Source organism: Narcine bancroftii, chromosome 1 (assembly GCF_036971445.1).
Source record: "Narcine bancroftii isolate sNarBan1 chromosome 1, sNarBan1.hap1, whole genome shotgun sequence".
In the NCBI taxonomy this organism is placed as follows: domain Eukaryota; kingdom Metazoa; phylum Chordata; class Chondrichthyes; order Torpediniformes; family Narcinidae; genus Narcine; species Narcine bancroftii.
In genome coordinates this window covers 278,133,287-278,156,881 of record NC_091469.1, presented here as the reverse complement: position 1 = coordinate 278,156,881, position 23,595 = coordinate 278,133,287, and the positions used below count along the sequence as shown (strand labels likewise).

Genomic DNA, 23,595 nt, shown 5'->3' with positions numbered 1-23,595 from the left:
TCAGCATGATGCTGAACCAAGCCATGAAAGACCCCAACAATGAAGACGCTGTTTACATCCGGTACCGCACGGATGGCAGTCTCTTCAATCTGAGGCGCCTGCAAGCTCACACCAAGACACAAGAGAAACTTGTCCGTGAACTACTCTTTGCAGATGATGCCGCTTTAGTTGCCCATTCAGAGCCAGCTCTTCAGCGCTTGACGTCCTGCTTTGCGGAAACTGCCAAAATGTTTGGCCTGGAAGTCAGCCTGAAGAAAACTGAGGTCCTCCATCAGCCAGCTCCCCACCATGACTACCAGCCCCCCCACATCTCCATCGGGCACACAAAACTCAAAACGGTCAACCAGTTTACCTATCTCGGCTGCACCATTTCATCAGATGCAAGGATCGACAATGAGATAGACAACAGACTCGCCAAGGCAAATAGCGCCTTTGGAAGACTACACAAAAGAGTCTGGAAAAACAACCAACTGAAAAACCTCACAAAGATAAGCGTATACAGAGCCGTTGTCATACCCACACTCCTGTTCGGCTCCGAATCATGGGTCCTCTACCGGCACCACCTACGGCTCCTAGAACGCTTCCACCAGCGTTGTCTCCGCTCCATCCTCAACATCCATTGGAGCGCTCACACCCCTAACGTCGAGGTACTCGAGATGGCAGAGGTCGACAGCATCGAGTCCACGCTGCTGAAGATCCAGCTGCGCTGGATGGGTCACGTCTCCAGAATGGAGGACCATCGCCTTCCCAAGATCGTATTATATGGCGAGCTCTCCACTGGCCACCGTGACAGAGGTGCACCAAAGAAAAGGTACAAGGACTGCCTAAAGAAATCTCTTGGTGCCTGCCACATTGACCACCGCCAGTGGGCTGATAACGCCTCAAACCGTGCATCTTGGCGCCTCACAGTTTGGCGGGCAGCAGCCTCCTTTGAAGAAGACCGCAGAGCCCACCTCACTGACAAAAGGCAAAGGAGGAAAAACCCAACACCCAACCCCAACCAACCAATTTTCCCTTGCAACCGCTGCAATCGTGTCTGCCTGTCCCGCATCGGACTGGTCAGCCACAAACGAGCCTGCAGCTGACGTGGACTTTTTACCCCCTCCATAAATCTTCGTCCGCGAAGCCAAGCCAAAGAAAAAAAATATATATATATGTATATATACGTGTGTATGTATATATGTGTGTACATGAGTGTATCCGTATTTAAAGGAAAATAAATAGAGTATAGATAAGAATTAATAAGGGAAAGAAGGGGAAGAGAGGAAGTAAGGAGGAAATTAAGAGAGTGACCTTTGTTATATATGAAAATTAAAATCTTTTCTGGAGGGGCTGGGTGGGGAGGAGTTACGGTCACTGTGAAATCAGTTGACGCTTGCGAGTGAATTCGCAAATCCAAATGGAGAGGGGAGATGTGGTTGCCCGACAAGGGATAAAGGGCAACTCAGGAAGGGGAGGGGATAGTGGGGTTAAAGAAATTTTAGATAGGAGAATAAGGGAAATGTTTGATGTTTTAGAAATGTTGTCTTATAAAGTGTTCAAAACAGGAAAGCAGAAATGGATAAGAAGGAAAGGTGATGATGAGGAAACTGAAAGGAAAGATAAACAAAGTATGAAATGGCTAGGTTGAACTATATGACTTTAAATATTAACGGAATACATAACCAAATCAAAAGGAAGAACTGCTAAATTTACTGAAAAAAGAAAAAATTGATATAGCATTTGTGCAAGAAACACACTTAACTGAATTGGAGCACAAGAAATTAAAGAGAGATTAGATAGGACATGTAACAGCAGCGTCATATAATTCAAAAGCTAGAGGAGTAGCTATATTAATCAGTAAAAATGTACCAATTAAAATAGAAGAGGAAATAATAGATCCAGCAGGGAGATACGTAATGATAAAATGTCAGATATATTCAGAGTTTTGGAAATTACTCAATGTATATTCACCTAACGAAGAAGATCAAAAATTTATGCAAGATATTTTTTTGAAGATAGCAGACACGCAAGGGAACATACTAATAGGAGGGGATTTCAATCTTAATTTGGATTCAAACATGGATAAAACTGGGAAAAAAATTAATAGAAAGAAGAAAGTAACCAAATTTATAATTAAATCGATGCAAGAAATGCAACTTTTGGATATATGGAGGAAACAACACCCAAAGGAAAAGGAATATTCACATTATTCAGGTAGACATAAAACATACTCAAGAATAGACCTATTCCTGTTATCAGCTCTCATGCAAGACAAAGTTAGAAAAACAGAATATAAAGCTAGAATATTATCGGACCACTCACCCCTGATATTGACAATAGTTAGAGGACATCCTTCCAAGAATGTATAGATGGAGATTAAACTCCATGCTACTTAAAAGGCAGGATTTTAGAGAATTCATTGAAAGACAAATTAAAATGTACTTTGAAATAAATGCGGAATCAGTGAAAGATAAGTTTATACTATGGGACGCAATGAAAGCGTTCATCAGAGGGCAAATAATAAGTTATGTAACCAAGATGAAGAAAGACTACAATCCGGAAACAGACCAGTTGGAAAGGGAAATAGTAAATATAGAAAAAGAATTAGCAATGAAGGAAGACACAACTAAAAGAAGAGAATTGGCAGATAAAAAAATAAAATATGAAACACTACAATCATATAAGGTGGAGAAGAAGATAATGAAGACAAAACAGAAATATTATGAACTAGGAGAAAAAAAACACACAAAATTCTAGCATGGCAGCTTAAGACAGAACAAACTAAGAGAATGGTATTGGCATCAAGGAAAAAAGACAAACAAATCACATATAATCCAACGGAGATTAATGAAAACTTCAGAGAATTCTACGAACAATTATACCAAACAGAAAACGAAGGGAAAGAAGACAAAATAGATGAATTTTTAACTAAAATTGAACTACCAAAATTACAAATAGAGGAACAAAATAAATTAATAGAACCATTGAAATAGTAGAAATACAAGAGATAATAAAAAAAACTACCAAATAATAAAACACCAGGAGAGGATGGATTCCCAATAGAATTCTATAAAACTTTTAAAGATTTATTAATTCCTCCCCTCCTGGAAGTAATCAACCAGATTGATAAAACACAAAGCTTACCACATTCATGCAAAACAGCAATAATTACAGTAATACCAAAGACAGGGAAAGATCCACTCGCACCAGCGTCATATAGACCAATATCTTTACTTAACACAGATTATAAGATAATAGCTAAACTATTAGCAAACAGATTAGCCGACTCTGTACCAAAAATAGTAAATCTCAACCAAACTGGATTTATTAAAAAAAGACGAACAACAGACAATATTTGTAAATTTATTAACTTAATTTATGCAGTAGAAGGAAATAAAGCTCCAACAGTAGCAGTTGCTTTAGACGCAGAGAAGGCCTTTGACAGAGTAGAATGGAATTATTTATTCAAAGTACTACAAAAATTCAGTTTACCAGAGAAATATATTAATTGGATTAAAGCATTATATAAGGGGCCATTGGCGAAAGTGACAGTAAATGGATATATATCAAAACAATTTAATTTAAGCAGATCAACAAGGCAGGGATGCCCACTATCACCCTTATTGTTCGCGTTAGCCATAGAACCACTAGCAGAACTGATAAGAACAGAAAATAAAAGGGATAAAAATAAAAGTCAAGGAATATAAAATCAGTTTATTTGCAGATGACGTTATAATATACTTAACAGAACCAGAAATATCAATGAAAGAATTACATAAGAAATTGAAGGAATATGGAGAAGTGTCGGGATACAAGATTAACACAAATAAAAGTGAAGCAATGCCAATGAATAATGCGGATTTCTCAAAATTTAAGAAAGAATCACCATTCAGATGGCAAATGCAAGCAATATGATACCTAGGTATACAAATAAATAAAAACCTCGGCCATCTATATAAACTCAATTATTATCCACTAATGAAAAAATTGCAGGACGACTTAGAGCATTGGAAAGACTTACCACTAACACTAATAGGAAGGATAAACTGTATTAAAATGAACATTTTCCCAACAATACAATACCTATTTCAGGCATTGCCAATACACTTGATGGAGAAATTCTTCAAGGAGTTAAAGAAAATAATAAGGAAATTTTTATGGAAAGGGGGGAAACCGAGGATAGCACTAGATAAATTAACAGAATGGTATAAACAAGGAGGCTTACAACTGCCAAACTTTTAAAATTATTATAGAGCCGCACAATTAAGATACCTATCAGATTTTTATCAAACAAGGGAAAAGCCAGATTGGACTAGATTAGAACTAGATAAAATAGGGGAGAAGATACCCGAACATATATTATATAAATGGGATGAAAAATTGGTACAATGTAGGAATTCTCCAGTATTACATCATCTGCTCAATATTTGGAAGAAGATTCATGTAGAAAGAAATAAAACAAATTACCAACTACCAAAACTAATACTGACGCAAAATCAGCTAATCCCTTTTACAATAGATAACCTTTCCTTTAGAGAATGGGAGAAAAAAGGGATAAAAAAAATAGAAAATTGCTTTTCAGGAAATAAATTATTATCCTTTGAACAAATGAAGGATAAATATAACTCACGATACAGTGTTGGCATACTACCAACTGAAATCCTACTTGAAGGACAAATTGGGAAACAGTCTGAGGTTACCAGAAGGAAGTAATTTTGAATATGTGATTACAGTCACAATGATAATCAAAAAATTTATAACAAACACGTATATTAAACTACAAGAAAAGGAGAATGAGGAAACTAATGGTAAAACTAAACAAAAATGGGAACAAGATCTAAACATAAAGATAAAGAAGGAAACATGGGAGAAGTTATGCTCAGGAACTATGAGAAATACAATAAATACAAGGTTACGTATGATACAATATAACTGGATACACAAGCTATATATTACACCTCAAAAGTTAAATAAATGGGACCCAACAGTATCTGACATGTTTTCGCTGTAAAAAGGAAATGGGAACAACAATTCATGCAATCTGGACATGTGAGAAAGTGAAAAAATTTTGGGAAGATCTAAACCAGATATTAAATAAAATCTCAAAAAGCAATATACCAAAAAACCCAGAGATCTTCCTCCTAAGTAATATAAAAAACAAAGAATTTGGACTTGATTTGGATGGTGCACAAAAAAGATTTGTTAGGATAGCCCTAGCTGTAGCAAAAAAATGTATTATGTCAGCCTGGAAATTAGAAGATAACTTGAGAATACAACAATGGTATATAGAAATGAATAAATGTATTCCATTAGAAAAAATAACATATAATTTAAGAAATGATATTATAATATTTGAACAAATATGGGAGCCATACATGAAACACAATAGAGAAAACCTACCCAGGACATCTACCACCTAAAATGACAGAAGGAGAAGGGAATGAAAAGAATTGACTCAGTGGAATTTCTTGTTTATTTTTATTGAGTGACAACATTGTTTGACGGGTTTAATGTATCTTAGATTCTGAACTTTAAATTAATGGGAGGGGAGGTAGGGAGGGTGGGATGTGAAGAGGGAGGGGGGGAGAAAACGACACTGTATATATTTGAAAAGGAAAATGTATGTATCTTGATTAATGTGGTTTATAGTGTGAAAAATTAAAAATAAAAAAAAGACCTGTATGATTTTAAAACATTTCCAAATTTTCTACAATTAGTTATCAGTGAAATATAATGGCTATTGTAAAGTAGATAACAAGGCAGCCAAAAAGTGTTCAGCGAAGTCTCAGCAACAACAATGTGGTAATTGTGTGAGGACAATGTTGCTTGAGAAAGAGTTATTGACAGAACATTGGGAATGCTCCCCTGTTGCAGTTGAGAGGCCAGGTGTGTGTCTATGTGTACACAAACACTATCAAACCATTTTATTTCTATTGGGGCAGGAACAGAGTTATGGCAAATATCAGGTTGAACCTTGGTTAAAGTATACATTCAATATTGTGATCTGAGCATCATAAAAAATGCTGCTCAAGATAATGTCAGGAAAATGTTTAACATTTGTACCCAAAATGGGAGATATTACCTATTGGATTTAATGGAGGGCTAAATAAGCACTTGAGGGAAAATTGAGTAGAAAGTTATGATGGTAATTTGATGAAGGACATGAGAACTCTCAGCAGGAAGATGAAAACGCCTGAATGGATTTGTTGGCCAGTGTTGAATACAAATGTGCTGTATATTTTAGCAAAGTAAATTGCACGAGAGTGTCAGCCGAGAATGCATCTCAATCTTTTGACTCAGATTTGGTGAGACTACTGAATCAGAGCTGGTGATTTATTGGATTCTAATGTACTCTATTCTGCAATAACAAGAAGCTAAGTAGCATGCTTCTCATTTCTTCCCTGTGTAACCAGGTGCCGGCAGCACTGATCTGGCATTGTGAGACACAGATGGTAATGAGGTACTCAGAAGAATGTCAACAGATTATATTCCAGATATTTTAATATATCTAACTATATACAGTATTAACTTTTTATCAATACTGTTATATAATGTCGAATTACATTTCACTGGAATTACCCAAAGCAGATTTATAATACTTTCTCAAAATACCTGGTGTTAAATTTAAGTTCTGATTTTTAACATATGTTTACTCACACCAATCTGTTCATGTGAATTTCAGATTTTTGTTAAATATAAAATATTATCTCAGTTCACTTCAACAAACCTGTTAAAACATCAGATCTAATTAAATACATTATAGAATTGACACAACATTTATCAGAACACTTCTGGGAGTTGTGATAAATTGTGTTTGCCAAGCTCATAAACTATTTCCTGTTCTGGATTCCAATACACTGTGAAAACTCAAACTTCTAACCCCTTCCAGTCTATAGCAGTCATTAAATGAAATTGTGGAAAACTGAACAAAGAATGTCCCTGAAATACTGATCATTCTCTTCTCAGTGCTGATTAACTTACTGTGTCTTGCCAACTTTCTATTTTCATACAAGATTTATTTTCATAACCACAAACCATTTTTTTTTCCCTTTTCAGAAACTCAAAGTTACTTTCAACAATATCTATAACTTACAAAGAGAAGCACTTTGATTTGACAGTGGACAAATGATTACAATAACCACAAAAGTCCCTCAAGAACAAACCATTAATTTTGAAATTTTAAACAGTGATCCAATGTATACTTTAATTATATTTAAATGAACATGCTCCACTGAAACAATGTCCCTCATGTATTGATGAGATAGCGCAGTTTCCAGAATATCATCTTTCATTGGGAGTGTACGGAGTAATTGTGGAACTAGGGAGAGAAAAATTCTATGTTGCTTCCGCTCTTTAGCATTCGTTTCCCTCACTGGTGGTAGATCATGCGGCTATGAAGGAGTTTTGTGATACCAGCCTTCCAGATGCCCTCATGTGTAATCCCAAGGATCAACAGTAGTCCACCCAGTAGTTTCTTTCCAATCCTAAAGATATGGTCCAGTCATTACTTATCGAGGTAAACTTTTCTAAGCACTTCCTTGCTATACAAGATCATTCAATGCAGTCCCCAACATCTCATTCTACAGCAAATATGAGGTCTTGTCAACCTCAATCCATTCTCATGTATGTGTTGCGTGTACAAATTGTCCAGGTCAGCCACACAGATTAGAGAATCTAACATGCACAGAGAAAATCCACATGGTTGCAAAAACAACTGGGTGACTCCAGAACAGGCCACCAAAATAATGTCTGTTCAAAGAAAATGTGGTACAGAGTTGGGATAATCAGTCATTATCCTTACACAAGAGAATTTTAGAGAATTAGAAGTAAATATGTGGTAATTATATACATGGACAATAGCCAGTTTTTGTAAAATATTACTTCATTATTTATACTTTAGTGCAGAAAAAATGGTTTAATGATGTTAAATAGCAAAATAAATTACAAAGACTGATGAGATAAGAACATCAAGATAAAATGGCCAAATATTTATAATCAGGTTTCCATCTTTTCAAACCCTCCTTCTTCGCTCTTTCTGCACATACCATTGAGATTGAATGATGACAAGTTGTTCCACCCTAAGAGAAACTGAAGGACTGAAAGAGCATGGATATATAAAATGGTAAACCACATGTAGAAAGGTTGTAGACGCTTAAACTTTAGCCTGGGAACATAATACACAACAATATAATGAACATATTCAACGTAACCCTGTTTACCAAACCAGCAAGAAATGACCAGCTGAACAATGTCATAGACATAGATAACACAGTGATAAATACAGAGTTATGTTTTTATTGTATAAAAAAAATCACAACTAATTGCAACTCAGTGGAGAAACCTTTTAGAACTGTTTCCCTACATACATTAATTAACTGCTGGCATCTTGAAACAAGGCCGCTAAATATCAGGGCTGTTAAATTTAGATCAACAAGCTAGTTCAACTAAGTTTTACAACAAACATAAATATTAATATTAAGGACAAAGGAAATAAAATCTGTATAATGAAATAATGGTTTACTATTGTGTGACCCCCGACCCCCCCCCATGATACCCTTCCAAATGAGTTTGTCGGTCTTGATACATGCGCTCCCTCAAATCCTATCACTACCCTGCCTTTTCTGCCAGGCAGATGGAAAGCTGCTCTGCTTCAATTCAGTAGCTTGTAATGGGCATGATGAAAGGTTAGAGTTACGAGATCTGAAAGTTGTGACTCCACCCTCTTGAGCTAAACGGTGGGGATCTCAATGACCTGACATTCTGATATTTTCAAAGTTAAAAATGCTGAACTCTAACAGTGAAATTTCCCAATGACCAAGTATGTAATGGGCTGTTATCTGCTGTGACCCAGCCTCACTACACTGCCTCTGGATCTGTACCAACAGATGACCAACTCCCACAGGACAGCAACCTGACTCCTAATGGCACACTGTGCTCCCAGTTGTCAACACCTTGTTCATGGAGAACAGCCAGTCTGTTCCTAGCTGCAGCAACCTATTCTGAGTGGTACCTGTGGAACTGCAGAGACTTTGAATGTTTCCACTGGATGAAGAAGCCTGCTCCACCAGATGCTGCATAATGGAAATGTTCATGCCAGTTGGAAAGGATGGATTCTTATGAGAGAGCAGAGGTGGATTCTCCATTGGTCCTTGATATTACAATCAAACGGATACTGCCAAATGTATCTGCATTTGCTTTCCCAGAGCCATCAGCAAGATAGTGATCAATCAGTGCAAATTGACAATGTTAACAATATACAATGACTGAACCATATCTTTAATGGTGAAAATTTTATGTTCACCTCAGCCTTTCCAAGTGTGCTCATCCAATCGAGTTCACAAGAGGAATACCGATATGCAATCTGTCCATCTGAAGCCACAAGAATTCAGTAGATCGAACAGCATCAGTGGGATAAAAGAATTGCCTGCCAGGTCTTGACATTTCAGGTCTTGGTAAATGGCTCCATCCCAAAATAGTGGCAACTACTTTTCACCCACTGATGCTGCACAACTCACCAAGTTCCTCCAGCAGATTGCTTTTTTAAAAAAATCCAGATTGCAGCATCTTTTGCATCTCCTCTCCACCTCTAACAGCAAGGAGCTTGGGGCAGACGTCTCCCCTGTGCGACACATGCCTCCATTTTACCCCCTTCATCCTTTGTGGTTCTAGTGCCTGAGCTGTGCCTCACGGTGTCAAGTACAATGACATTCTGAAGTGCTATTTTTACACCAGACGAAGGGAGGGGATCCGAAAGGGTGGCTGGTTGGTGCTCTTTCCTGAAACACCACTATGGGGACACCAATGCCCCGAGCATAGAGCCCTGCAAAAGGTAGTGGACACAGCCCAGAACATCACCACCAATGGAAAACATCAACAGGGAACACTGCCATCAGAGTGCAGCAGCAATTCATCAAGGATCTACACCACCCAGCACAAACTCTGTTCTCACTGCTACCATCAGGAAAGAGGTGTAGGCACCACAAGACTCTCACCACCAGGTTCCGGAACAGCTGCTACCCTCCACTGTCAGACTCCAATGACAAACTGAATCAAGGACTCATTTAAGGACTCTTACTTTTGCACTTTTTTTCCCCCTCTATCTCTATATTGCACAGTTTACATTTCTTCATTTACATGTGTACAGTGTGTCAGTTTTTTTTTTCCATTGCCATTGTGGTAATTCTGCCTTGCCCACAGGAAAAATAATCTCAGGGTTGTATGTGATATCATGCATGTACTCTGGCAATAAAATCTGAAAAAAAAAAATCAGAAATCTGAAAATGCTAAAGGCAGTGTGGAGATTGTGAGTGTATGGTACCATCAAAAGAAACAGAAAATAGGTGCAGGAGTAGGCCATTTGGCCCTTCAAGCCTACACCACCATTCATTTTGATCATGGCTGATAATCTTCTCAGTACCCAGTACCTGCCTTCTCCCCAAACCCCCTGATCCCCTTAGCCACATGGGCCAAATCCAACTCCCCCTTAAATATAGATAAGGAACCAGCTTCAACAACTTCCTGTGGCAAAGAATTCCACAGATTCACCACTCTCTAAGAGAAGAAAAGAAATTCTCATCTCAGTCCTAAAAGACTTCCCCCTTATCCTTAAACTGTGACCCCTGGTTCTGGTCTTTCCCAACAATGGGGACAACCTTCCTGCATCTAGCCTGTCCAATCCCTTAAGAATTTTATGCTTCTTCAAGATCCCCCCTCTTCAATCTTCTAAATTCCAGCGAGTATAAGCCTAGTTGATCCAGCCTTTCTCCATATGCAAGTCCTGCCATCTCTGGTATCAATCTAGAGAACCTTTTTTGTACTCCCTTTATGGCAAGGATGTCTCTTCTCAGATAAGGAGAGAAAACTGTACAAAATACTCCAGGTGTGGTCTCATCAGGGCCCTGTACAACTGCAGTAAAACCTCTCTGCTCTTGTACTCGAACCCTCTTGCTATGAATGCCAACATACCATTCGCTTTCCTCACTGCCTGCTGTACCTGCATGCCCACTTTCAATGACTCGTGCACCGTGACACCCAGGTCTCGGACACCATTTAGGTAATAATCTTCTCTCCTGTTCTTGCCTCCAAAGTGGATAACCTCACATTTATCCACATTATATTGCATCTGCCACGTATTGGCCCACTCACCTAACTTGTCCAGGTCACTCTGCATCCTCAACACCGCTGACCCTGCCACCCAGCTTCGTGTCATCTGCAAACTTGGAGATGCTGCTTTCTATTCCCTCACCTAAGTAATTGATGTATATTGTAAATAACTGGTGTCCTAGCACTGAGCCTTGCAGAACCCCACTAGTCACTGCCTGCCATTCTGAAAAGAACCCATTTATTCCTACTCTTTGCTTCCTGCCTGTCAACCAATTCTCTATCTACCTCTGTACCATATCTCCTATACCATGTGATTTAAGTTTGTACACTAATCTCCTATGTGGGAATTTATCAGAAGCCTTCTGAAAGTCCAGATATACCACATCCACTGGTTCTCTCTGATCCACTCTATGAGTTACATCCTCAAAACAATTCTATAAGATTCGGCAGCCATGATGTTCCCTTCAAAAAACCATGCTGACTCTGTCTGATGATATCACTACTTTTCAAATGTGCTGCAATCGCATCTTTAATAACTGACTCTAGCATTTTCCACACTACTGATGCCAGTATAACTGGTCTATAATTTCTCATTTTCTCTCTCCCTCCCTTCTTAAAAAGTGGGGTTACATTAGCCAACCTCCAATCATCAGGAACTAATCCAGAATCTAAAGAGTTTTGAAAAATTATCACGAATGCATCCACTATTTCTAGAGCTACTTCCTTAAGCTCTCTGGGATGAAGACTATCCGGCCCTAGGGATTTATCTGCCTTTAATCCCTTCAATTTACCAAACACAACCTCTCGACTTGCATTTATTTCTGTCAGTCCTTTCCTCACATTAGATCCTCGGTCCCCTACTATTTCCTAAAGATTATTTATGTTTTCCTTAGTGAAGAGTCCTATGGATATGCAGTACTCACAGGGCCAGTGTCCTAGGCCCAATCAAAGATAAAGTTCAGATTTATTATCAGAGTACATTCACAACATTACATGCAACCCAGACATCATATTTCCTGTGAGTGAGGCAGAATTACCATTTATTGGTAGTGCAACAAAACTATACTCAAGAAGATTCATAGACATGTAAACAAACTGACTGTGCAATACCGAGAGAAAATAAAACAGAAGTGCATAAATGCCCTTAAATTAGTAAAAGCACAATGCTGGAGACTTTTTTTTTACTCCAACCACAGTGTCTGCAGACTTTCGTGTTTTACTTACATTCTTAAATGAGCCCCAGATTAAATTTGTTGTTGAGGAGTCTGATGGTGGAGGGGAAGCAACTGGTGCTGTGAGTCTTAGTGCACCTATAACCCCCATCCTGATGGGGGCAGCAAGAACAGAGCATGTGCTTGGTGGTGTGGATCCTGAATTCGCGTATTGTGAGTGGGGTCTGCAGGGGTCTCCTTGTGATCACATAGTTATCCCTGAGGTGTGCCAGTTTCCTCCCACATCCCATTCAGGTTGGTGTGTGATTGACCGCTGTAAATTACTAGTGTGCAGGAGAACGAGTCACAGGGAAAATTAATGGGAATGCTCTGTGAGCTGGCATGGACTTGGTGAATCAAATGTCTCTCCTCTATCCCCTCACAGATAGAACATCAAATTTTAACTGCAAAAATGCCCTGTTAAAGAGCAACTAAAAACTTGCACATCAGTGACATTCATTACACCCTCAGCTGTGACAGCGATTATGGTGGCTACTCCAATGCTTATATAGAGAGCCCCTTTCTCCAGCCTAGTGGAAGGTTCCTCTCCATTTTGCTGCCTGTAGTGGCCAACTGTACCCTGGAAGACTATGCGGAAACATTAATTTTAAAGGGCTGTAATAACATGATTGTTATGGATGAATTATTGCTGATGTAAGAGGGAGTTTTATTAATTGCTGAGATGGATTTAGTCAGTGAGAAGTCTCACAGTACAGCCTTTTGTGTGTACAATAGTGCGTGTGCCCACAAGTGATGTTGGAGTTGCTGAGAATGACTAAGACAATAAGTGGAAGGAGTTAATCAAAGTGGTATTGGGTGTACGAGTTCACGTTTAAGTACAAGTGTTGCGGCTGGTTGTGTTCAAGGGGTCTTTAGTAAGGTTTCAGTCAAAGTGGCAAAGCATTAACCTGCACAATTTGTAATTTCCTTGCAATATTTTTCTAATTGCTGGCACAATCATTCCTGAAAGCAGTTTCAAAGAACACCTCTTAGGGTCCCTCTTGGACCTCTGATGCAAATAAAGTCGAAGTGCTGGAAAATTACAGCAGGTTAGGGAGCATCTGTAAAGGATTTTGGATTTGAAACATTATCTGCATACAATGCCTGATTCACTGAGCTCTCCTAACATTGTCTGCATTTATTTCAACTGTGTGCAGGTCCAGGTGCAGGGTAGTGAACCGCTTATGATGTGGACCAATGAGGTTGGAGCAGGTGGCGCCACTTAAAACAGGGATTTCACTAAGATCACAATTGACTTGCATGGGCATGAACAGGAGTTTATCACACTTATTTAAATACAGTACTCCTGATCAAAAGCAATTCAATTTTTGGGCACAATTTTTTTGCATTCCTATCAGTATGATAATGGTCCAATTCAACCACATGGTGCATGTTGAAAATCAGGCCCAAAAAGGTACAAATATGTTAAGGAATAGATTTTCATTGGCACACATACAGTAATAACACTGAATCATGGACAGATGGCATTGAGCCAATCTAAAGCAACCCCAAATTCCCAAGGAGCTTCTTTCTAATTTATAATGATGGATTGCTTTCCTTTAACTATCCAAATAGTCTCAAATATACTAGTTTCTCTCTTCCAATTTTCTCCCTGGCTTGTTGGAAACTTTGCAGTATGAACAACCCACTTTTTAGCAGTGTGGTTTGGACAATGGTCCAGAACATACCAAAGTGACCATTGTTCTCACATGAAGGGAGGCCTCCTGATATATTCATTCAGTGGTGGTATCACAGCCAAGCAAGCTCAGGATCTCCATTCAAATCCTTTTTCTTCTAGAATGAGGCAGCGTAGTTAATACAATGCTGTTACAGTGCCAGCAACCAGGGTCCAAATCTGGTGCTCTCTGTAAGGAGTTTGCACGTTCTTCCAGTGCCTGCGTGGGTTTTCCCAGGGGCTCCTGTTTCCTCCCACCCTTCAAAAAAAAACATAATGAAGGGCATAGGTCAATTGGCCAAAAGGGCCTGTTGCCATGCTGTATGTCTAAATTTAAATTTAAAATAAGTAAATAAATCCATGGTGAAAAGGGTTACAATTGTACATTTACAGGTCCAAAATTTGATGAGAAATATTGTGATACAATTGACAGGATCAATCAACTACACCAGCCTGGTATTAGAACCATAGAACAGTGCAGCACAGAAACAATCCCCTTCGGCCCTTCTAGTTTATGTGGAACCATTTATTTTTGCCGAGTCCCATCGACCTACACCCATTCCATAGCCCTCCATACCTCTCCCACCTATGTACACCTGTCCACACTTCCACCACTCTCTGTGTGAAGGTGTTCCACCTCATATTCCCCTAAACATTTCCCCTTTCACTCTTAACCATGTCCTCTGGCTTGTAACGCATCTACCCTCAGTAGTAAAAAGCCCAAGTGCTTTAACTCTGTCTATCCCCTTCATAATTTTAAATACAGTACCTCTATCAAATCTCCCCTCATTCTTCTATGCTCCAGGAAATGAAGTCCTAACCTGTTTAACCTTTCCATGTATCTCAGTTCCTGAAGGCTGGGCAACATCCTTCTCTGTACTTTTTCTATATTATTAATCTTTCCTGTAGTTAGGTGACCAAACTGCACACATAACTCCAAATTTGGCCTCACCAATATCTTATGTAACTTTACCATAACATCCCAACTCCTATACTCAATACTTAGATTAATGAATCCCAATATTTGTGTATTCAAATTTTTTAAAAATATTTCTGTTTTGACTTCACAAGGAAGAATGACCATCTGATCAACTTTGGTAGGTGGGTACATTAACTAAACATCTCTCTTCCCTCCTTTGCTCCTCTCTTTCATGGATAGGTCTCATTGTCTCAACTATGTTGCACTATAAGGATTACTGCATTTTGCTGAAAAATGAAATGAAGGTAGTCCTTGTTTCCACAAGTATGATATGCTCGACTGGAGGACATAGATTTGCAGGAGTAGGTTTCTAATTTAGACAGATGAGGATTAATTGTTTTTCCCCAAAAGTGTTAAATCTGTGGAATTCACTTCCCAAGGAAGCAGTGGAGTCTACCTAATACATTTAAAAACACAAATGAACAGATTTGCAAAGTGGAGGAATTGAGAAGGAAAACAGATAAGTAGAGTTGAATCCATGACCAGATCAGCCACGAACTTATGAAATGGCAAAGCAGTTCAACACTCTGAATGGCCTATTCAAGCTCCTATTTCTTGGGTCTTATGATCTGCCACATATCAGTTCTAAACAACAAACTGTGAAGAAGTATCAAAATACCACAAGGCCACACACTAATTCAATCAACAACTAAACGAATACTCAAAACTGGATGCACAGGTCATCTGCCTACTGCTGAGCATCAGATACTTGGTGCAAGTTGAACACCTAGTGTTAATTGCCCTATTTGGCCATGCAGCATTACATACTGATCAACATCACAATTTGCCTATGGTGTATTTTGTACACATATCAATTGTGTGCAGTCAATTTTTGTGACCTAAATGTTATTACTTCCCATTACAAGTTCTGTGTGTTGTCCTGCCTTAAGTACTGTACATTTCAGTGTTTTATCATTGCATACAAGCTTTATTTCTCTTTCCTTCTGTAGCATACAACAGGCTCTGTCAACATACCCTATATACTCCAGCTTCTTCTCTTATATGCTCCAAATTTTGTACTTCCAGGAGTCTGAAATACATTCTAACCAGTGTTGCTACCCTCTTTTGAGCATTCTTGGTATACCTTTCCTGCTTTAATCCATGCATTTTGTACATGTAACACACCCCACACTCTATTCTGATTATTTTTCTGGATATGGCAACAATCGTGTTGTCAGGTGACCATGATATTCTCCAATGATGACTTCATAATAACCCTTTGGTCTTCTATTCAGATGTAATTTGCCACTTTAACAATACTGCTACAAAGATTAATGTACATGGTAAAAAAAAAAGTAGAAAATCTGTGATAATAATATCCCTGCTCTATGAATTACTGGGTCTTTTCCTTCATAGCTTCCTGCAAAAGTGGCAGAAATGAAACTGATGTTCTTAGACTTTTTCTATGAAAGTATTGGCTAAAATTATTTTGTAATTAGCAATGAACAGAGTTAACATATGTTCTACATAAATTGCATAGTCACAATTGCCCTGCATCTTAGATGTTAATTATTCAGTCAACCTTGACTTAGTGAAGATAATTTTCAGTTCAGTTGGCTCATCAAGGTATGTGCTTATACTGGCTTGATGTCATAAAACAGTGTTATTTTAAATGATATATTAAGCACAAAATACAACTACAAAATCTTATGCTCTGCACAAAGACAATGACAAGGTACAAATAATTCTTAGTCTCAGAAATATAGATAGGTCAGTTAGGACTAAAATTAGATGAAATTTCTAAACTTAATTGATAATTTTTGGAAGCTGTGGACTGTCAGTGATTTGATTCAAACAGATTAATTTTGATTATTAAAGGACAATACAAAATAGGAAACAAAATATGGCCTTGAGGAAGAAAATCAACCTTGAACAAGCTCAAAGGACAATTGGCCTATTCCTGCTACTCTTTCTTACGTTCTCAAACTTTATTTACGATAAATTTGTGCATTCTTTGTTAAATAGTTGGATTTTTAAAATTCAAACACCTATACCTTTGGTCCAGAATAATGGAGAAATAATTTTTTACCATACACGGGAGAATGCAAATGCTAGAATCTGAATCTCCTACTGATGCTGCTTTACCTATTGAGTTCCTTCAGCAGATTGTTTGTCTTATAATTTCTTGCTCTTGGTCCTCATTCTGTCAGTGCATTTTTTTCTTTCTTTAACTTTTCATAAGATCAGTGGAAAAGTAACTGCCCAAAACCAACAGCATATCTTTTCCTGTGATCTTTATCTAAGATTTAATTGGTGGAGGGGGGCTGGTGAATGTTACTACAAAGAACTTCTGATAGTATGTATGTGACTGCAACATAATCAAAGATTTGAAATGGTTTGTTACAAGAATAATGGACTTTAGATGATAGTAATTTACTTGAGGAATTTAAAAATGGTCCAGATTGAGAACAAGGGGTACATGCAAGTTTTTGTAAGATTACATAGTTCAAATTAGGATTTAAAAAAAGAACAAATTAATTGCATCCTTGTTGGGAAATTTGTTTGGTTTATGCTGTTAAAAGATGCAAGCAAAGATAGTGACAAGCCAATAATCTGGAAGCACAATTGTTCTGATGAGAGATAAAGGCTTTTGAGTTCTTCGAAGATTATTTTAATTGAAGACTTTGGACAGGCTACATTACAAATAAGGTCTTTAAAGGTCATTATAAGGCAATGATTAAATTTAGAAGATGGATAGTTTGTCAGAAATTAGAGATATGGGAGGCTACTTATAAAGTTATAATGTTCTACTCAAATCCAGGGAGTGTGATGTTGTACATTGAGAACAAAGAAATACTAAAGGGGAATAATAAAATCATAATCTAAATGAGGAATTAAGTCATATCATCATTTAAGAGGAAGGAATCTCAAACACTTAATATTAATCGTTCATCTAGGCTTTGATTTTATAAATACCCTTAGTTTTTGTCATTGTTCTCAATGAAAAGGTTCACAATCCCTGGATTTGAGTAGAACATTATACTTCCCTTGCCATGCTCAAAATCCCTCAGTCTTAATGAAAACATCAATTAGATTACAACTTTATTAGTAGCCTCCCATATCTCCAATACAAACACTAATTAGATTGCATCTACCCTCTCTATCTTTAACTCCTAGCATGAATGAGCCAATTTGTGCCTTAGAACCACCCCAACACTCCTTTCAATGTGCATCATATACAGAATGATAAAGTTCTCAGTTTCATTTTATGCCAGAAGTAGTTTTGCTTTCCTTACTGTCAGCAAGCACTCTCCAAATGGGAAACTAAAATCAACTCACGTAGAACACGTAGAACCCTGTAGATTCAGCGTGTTTTAGCATAGAGTCCAGTGCCCAGAGACTGGACTTGGTGAATAAGGGCAGCATAGTAGATTTAGATTAAAGAATTGAATAAACATTAAATATTCTGATTTCTGCTTCGTGGGCTAATCTGAACAGAAAATATGGCATGGCCACTCAGACATTTGGAATGAACATCCTATACCATGTTCCAGGATATCCACAGGCACTGGAAATATGGTTCTAGGTTTTGGATCTTAAGCAACTGTGGTCCATTTTCATATTGAATGTTTCAATAGCTTCAGGAGTTAGTCACCATTTAGCTCAATGGAGAGAGGGATGTGTGACTGCCAGACAAAATGGAGAACAGGCTGGCAGTTCAGTAGGCTCCCAAAGGGCATCTTGGCTCCAAATTGAAGGAAATATTTTGCCCAAAGATTTAAGCTAGATCCAAGACTACAGCATCATGGTTGCTAGAGGTTTAGAGGAAGGAGCTAAAAGGTGAACAAAATAATAGATTTATTGTTCCATTCACCTTGTATAGTCTCTGCCATCACAGATGCCATATTTCCTTTCTGCTCCAGATTAAGGCCATCACCACGCAACTGTGGTTCTAAAGGGAGAAGGTGTACACCCCATGGTCTAAAAGAGACCATATCATGACCAGTGACATAGGTGAGATCTGGGCTGCTCAGAGAGGATACACCTCAATAGCAAAGGGACCAGTCATCCATATGGGTGGGCCTGCTAGTACAAAATCATTTGGTAGGTTACAAAACAGAAATAGAAGAGAAAATTAAGGAGTGAAAGATCGAGAAAAAGACTAGCTAAAAATGGAGACTGATTAAATAAAACAACCATACTAATGTAAATTCAAGATTCATAGTGAAGGCACCAGATGATTTGAGGACATGGAGACAACTGGCAGTACAACATTAAGTTATTGAAATATAACTCAAGGAGGGATGAAGGCAACATAACATTTTTAGTCACAGTTTCTGGATGAGATGACAAGGTGCATAAAAAAGAAAGGAACATGGCATTATTGGTTGAAGAAACAATAACAATTCTTTGTTATATAATTCATTAATTAAAGCTCACGTGAACTAAAAAAATCAAAAAGGATCACAGCATTGCAAATGTTTGATTTTTTTTCCAAAAATGGTAAATGTAAAACGTCTTAATAATGATATCTCAATGCCCTATGTTAATTGTACAGCAGTTAGTGTGTGTGTGTAATAAAAATAGAAAGGATGCAAAATTCCTAAACTGCCTTCAGAAAAACTTTGGGTGGATGAAACTAATCTTCATTTTAGTTTTAGGGAATGAAACTGGGCAGATGAAAGAAATATTACCAAGGGAACTTTATGTGGCGCTGATCATAATTCAATTAGATTTAGCAGTTATTGAAAAGAACCACAGTAGTGGATTGTATAAAGGAAGGTGATGAGTCAGCCAGCATACAGGATAGAGAGTGAAAACCTGACTGAATGGTGCACCAACAACAACCTTGCCCTCAATCTCACCAAAATTAAAGAAATGATTATTGACTTCAGGAAAGGAAAGCCAGAGGTGTACAATCCAATGATCATTGGGGGATCAGAGGTGGAGAGGGTGAGCACATTTAGGTTCTTGGGAGTCACTAGCTCGGAAGTTCTTTCCTGGTCCCAATACATCAATGGCATCATGAAGAAAGCACTTCCTTAGGAGTTTGTGGAGGTTTGAAACCCTGGCAAATTTCTACAGAGATGTGGTGTAAAGTGTGCTGACCAGCTGCATCATGGTCTGGTATAGGAAGACCCTGAGCATAAAGCCCTCCAAAAGGTAGTGGACACAGCCCAGGACATTACAGGCAAAACCCTCTCCACTATTGAGTACATCTACAAGGAATGCTGCTGTTGGAGGGCAGCAGCAATCATCAAAGACCCACATCACCCAGCACATGCTCTGATTTTGCTGCTCCCATCAGGAAAGAGGTCTAGGTGCCACAAGACTCACGACCAGGTTCAGGAACAGCTGCTACCCCTCTACTAGCAGAATGTCAAAGTCAACCAGAAACTTATTTAAGGACTCTAATCTGTGCACTTTATTGATTGATTTTCTTTGTTCTCTGTATTGCACACTTTTTTTAAAAACATTCATTATTTAGAGTTCTTTTATTTGTTTGCATGTTTATGCTATGTACGATTTACTTTTGCACTGCCAATTAGGGGTAATTCTGCCGCACCTGCAGGAAAAAGGAATCTCAGGGTTGTAGTTTATGTCACGTATGTACTCGACAATAAATGTTAAAATATTTTAAATTGGCATGAGGCCAATATTACTAATGACATAGGGTTTAGAAAAAAGTGGTTGAGAAATATCAGTATGAAACCAACAGAAGGCTCTCAAGAAGTAGATTTAAGGGATTCAGGGAAAACGTTTCTACAAGAAAAAGGGAGAATTTTCCAAAACAAGAGCCCAAGATGACAAGCCACATTGACTGCAGAAGACAAAAAAAGGAAGCACATGTCAGACATTAAGAGTCTAAATGCACTATTAGGAGTAAAAGTGTAAGAATGAAAATAAAAAGGAAATTAGGAAAATATTAGTGAGCAAAATCAAAGGAAAAACAATGACAGTTTGTGTACAAAAAAAACAAGATGATAGCAATGAAAAATGCAAGGTCCATTTGGGCCCAAAATATTTCACCTGGGTCTGGTTGTGGCAGAAGTAGTCGAGATATAAATTAATATTTTGTGATAAAGTAAAATCCAAGGAAGCTAAACAGAGAATATCACATTTCATGGAAAAGATCAGGAAGAAAAAGCTATCGGTGCATTTGTGATTGGACAGTTGTTTCCACTGAGAGCCCAAAGTAGCAGTAATCAACTCCTTGCTTTTAACATGCATTGTGATTTCAACCCAAATGTACTGGGCACGATAAAGAAGATTGCATTTGAGAATGAAGATAATTTCAGGAGTTTGGTCTGGTCAGTTGGACAGTAAAATGTCAGTGTAATTTAACTTGGAGAATTGTGAATTAATGCTCTAGAAGACATCCAACAAAGCAAAAGAATATGTAACAAAGACAACTTAGTGGGAGTCAACTCTGTTGTTTAACCTTTCTCAAAATGAGGAATGGGCAGTTTTCCCTCTTCTGTTCTCAATAATGACAAAGGAGAGGATCGTGGACTTCAGGAGAAGGGGAAAAGTCCATATTAATGTCACTGAAGTTGAAATGGATAGCTTTGAAATTGTAGGAATAAATACCACCAACAACCTGACCTGGGATAAGAATGTTGACCTGAAATCAGGAGAGCACACCAACACTTTGACAGAAGACTAGGGAAAATTTGCATATCCCCCTGGGATATGTCAACTTCTGTAGGAGCACCATCAAAACCATACTTGCTGTATGCATCACAGTGTGGTATTAGGAGCTGGCCTGTTCAAGATCAGAAATTACTGAAAGGAGGGAAGCAGCTCAGAACTCCCCTCCATGGACTCCCATTCCAGAGGAAAAGTAGCCACCATATTGAAAAAAACCCATCACATCCCAGACATACTCTCTCCTCTCATCAAGGAGAAGGCTTATGAGTGTTAAACACACATTAACGTGCTCAAAAACAGTGCCCTCTCTGCAGCCATTTGGCTCCTGAATGAACCTCACAACAGTGCTATAATGCTATCCTTGCTTGGTATAATTGATCTTCCTTTTCATTGTAATCCTAGACCATGTAAATTTTATGCTATACACAGGTATATGAATGTTAATGATAACCTGTTAGTCTGTTTGCAGAAGAACCGTTCTCACTGACAAGGTATTTTGTGATAAATAAACTCAAACCTTATTGGTAAAAGTGTGTAAAAGTCTAAAATGATCTCTAAAATCCTTACAAATACCAAGTCTACTTAATGTATGCCCTACCAATTTATCTTGTGATCTATATAATTAAAAGCTTTCACAATATTTATAAAAAAAGTGACAAATCCTTAAAATTCAGAGAGATTCTATTTAAAGACAGACTTACAAATAAGGTAAAGAAGTCCACTCAATTTTATTTGACTGCAAAAACAAGACTTTTATTTATAAAAGCGTTAGACGGTGGAAGATTAGCAATGCAGATCTGGACCATTGATTCAGGTTGTAAAACAGAGGGTCATCTGACTGCTCTGACAGACATGACCAAAGTCACTCGACACCCCACCACCCCCCCCCCCCCCACTCCAGCGGGAAACTGGTCGAAAATCATCCATCACGCCATCAAAGTTAGCTCTATCCACATGTGAGGCTGCCACGCAATTGGTACTCCACTACACTTTGGGTCACGTGGGCACACCCGAGCTGCCCAAACCCCCTCCCCAGCTAGCTGCACTATAAAGCCCACATGTAGACTAATGTGATCTGCTTTCCCCTTGAGACCATCCCAGAGCTCCACTCCAAGGTGTGAGCTGTGGATGATCTGGAGAATCAATTGCAAGAGTGGGGTTACTGAGACATAGACCTGGGAGAAACTGTCATGCCTCACTCATTGTAGATCATATTTGTGTTCTTTGCTAATTGGTAGTACTGTACCTGCTTGTCCAGGGGCAGCAAGTATCCTTTGTTTAACCCTTGCATTACAATCAGGAGTTGCAATTATCAGTGATTAATCAGTGTCAGATGTTCATGATTTGTGTGTTATTGTCCATTTGAGTCTGTTCCCTGTTGTCAATTCACCCGCATGTAAATAAAGGCTATAGTTTACTAATAACACGTGCTGAGAACTTGTTACTTCTTGAACCCTTTGAACAACTTATCATCACACAGCTACATTTGAAAAATATATTGGTTCTCGAATTGACCAAAAATGGTATGGACCATTTTGTCCATACCTTGGTGAAGGGCTCAACCCAGAATATTGGTTATGTATCTTTATCTTTGCTATATAAAGTGCATTGTTTAACCTGTTGATCTTCTCCAGCATTGTGTTTTTATTAGAAGTGACTCTTGGCCCGATTTCTTCAGTTGATAAATTGACCAAGTGGATGAAGAATTGTTCATTCAAAGGTAGCAAGACAAGTCAATAAGAACGAAGAAAGGATTTTTTCCCCCAAGGATCAAGATACATAACAGGACATACATAGCAGGGAGGTAAATGCTGGGACTATACTATACTAGTTGTATTATTGCTTGATTAATCTTTCCAGTTCTGGTAACAACATTACAGGAAAGATGAGATTGCACGAGGGTGGGTGCAGAGGAAATTAATGTTGTCGCCAGGTCTGGAAAATTGTAGCTCTAAAACAAGCAAAATAAGATAGCAATATTTTCTTCGGAATGGAGGGGAGACTTCAATGCAATTTATACAATTTATGAAGAGCTTATATAGAGTAAACAGGAA

The 23,595-nt window shown here is 38.2% G+C and overlaps 2 protein-coding genes across 4 annotated transcripts in view; one reads left to right on the top strand and one right to left on the bottom strand.

Moving 5' to 3' along the window:
- Nucleotides 1-23,595, top strand: part of akip1 (A kinase (PRKA) interacting protein 1) — a 70,285-nt gene that overhangs the window by 30,080 nt on the left and 16,610 nt on the right. The window contains exon 2 of one of the 3 annotated variants that reach the window (XM_069900557.1): nt 23,193-23,345. The exons of 1 other annotated variant lie outside the window; for it this stretch is intronic. The gene's annotated coding sequence lies outside the window, so the exon portion shown is untranslated. Of the gene's footprint in view, nt 1-23,181; nt 23,346-23,595 lie in introns of those variants that run through there. One more of the 3 variants, XM_069900565.1, reaches the window with a different exon arrangement.
- Nucleotides 1-23,595, bottom strand: part of dennd2b (DENN domain containing 2B) — a 354,119-nt gene that overhangs the window by 329,000 nt on the left and 1,524 nt on the right. The window lies entirely within an intron of this gene.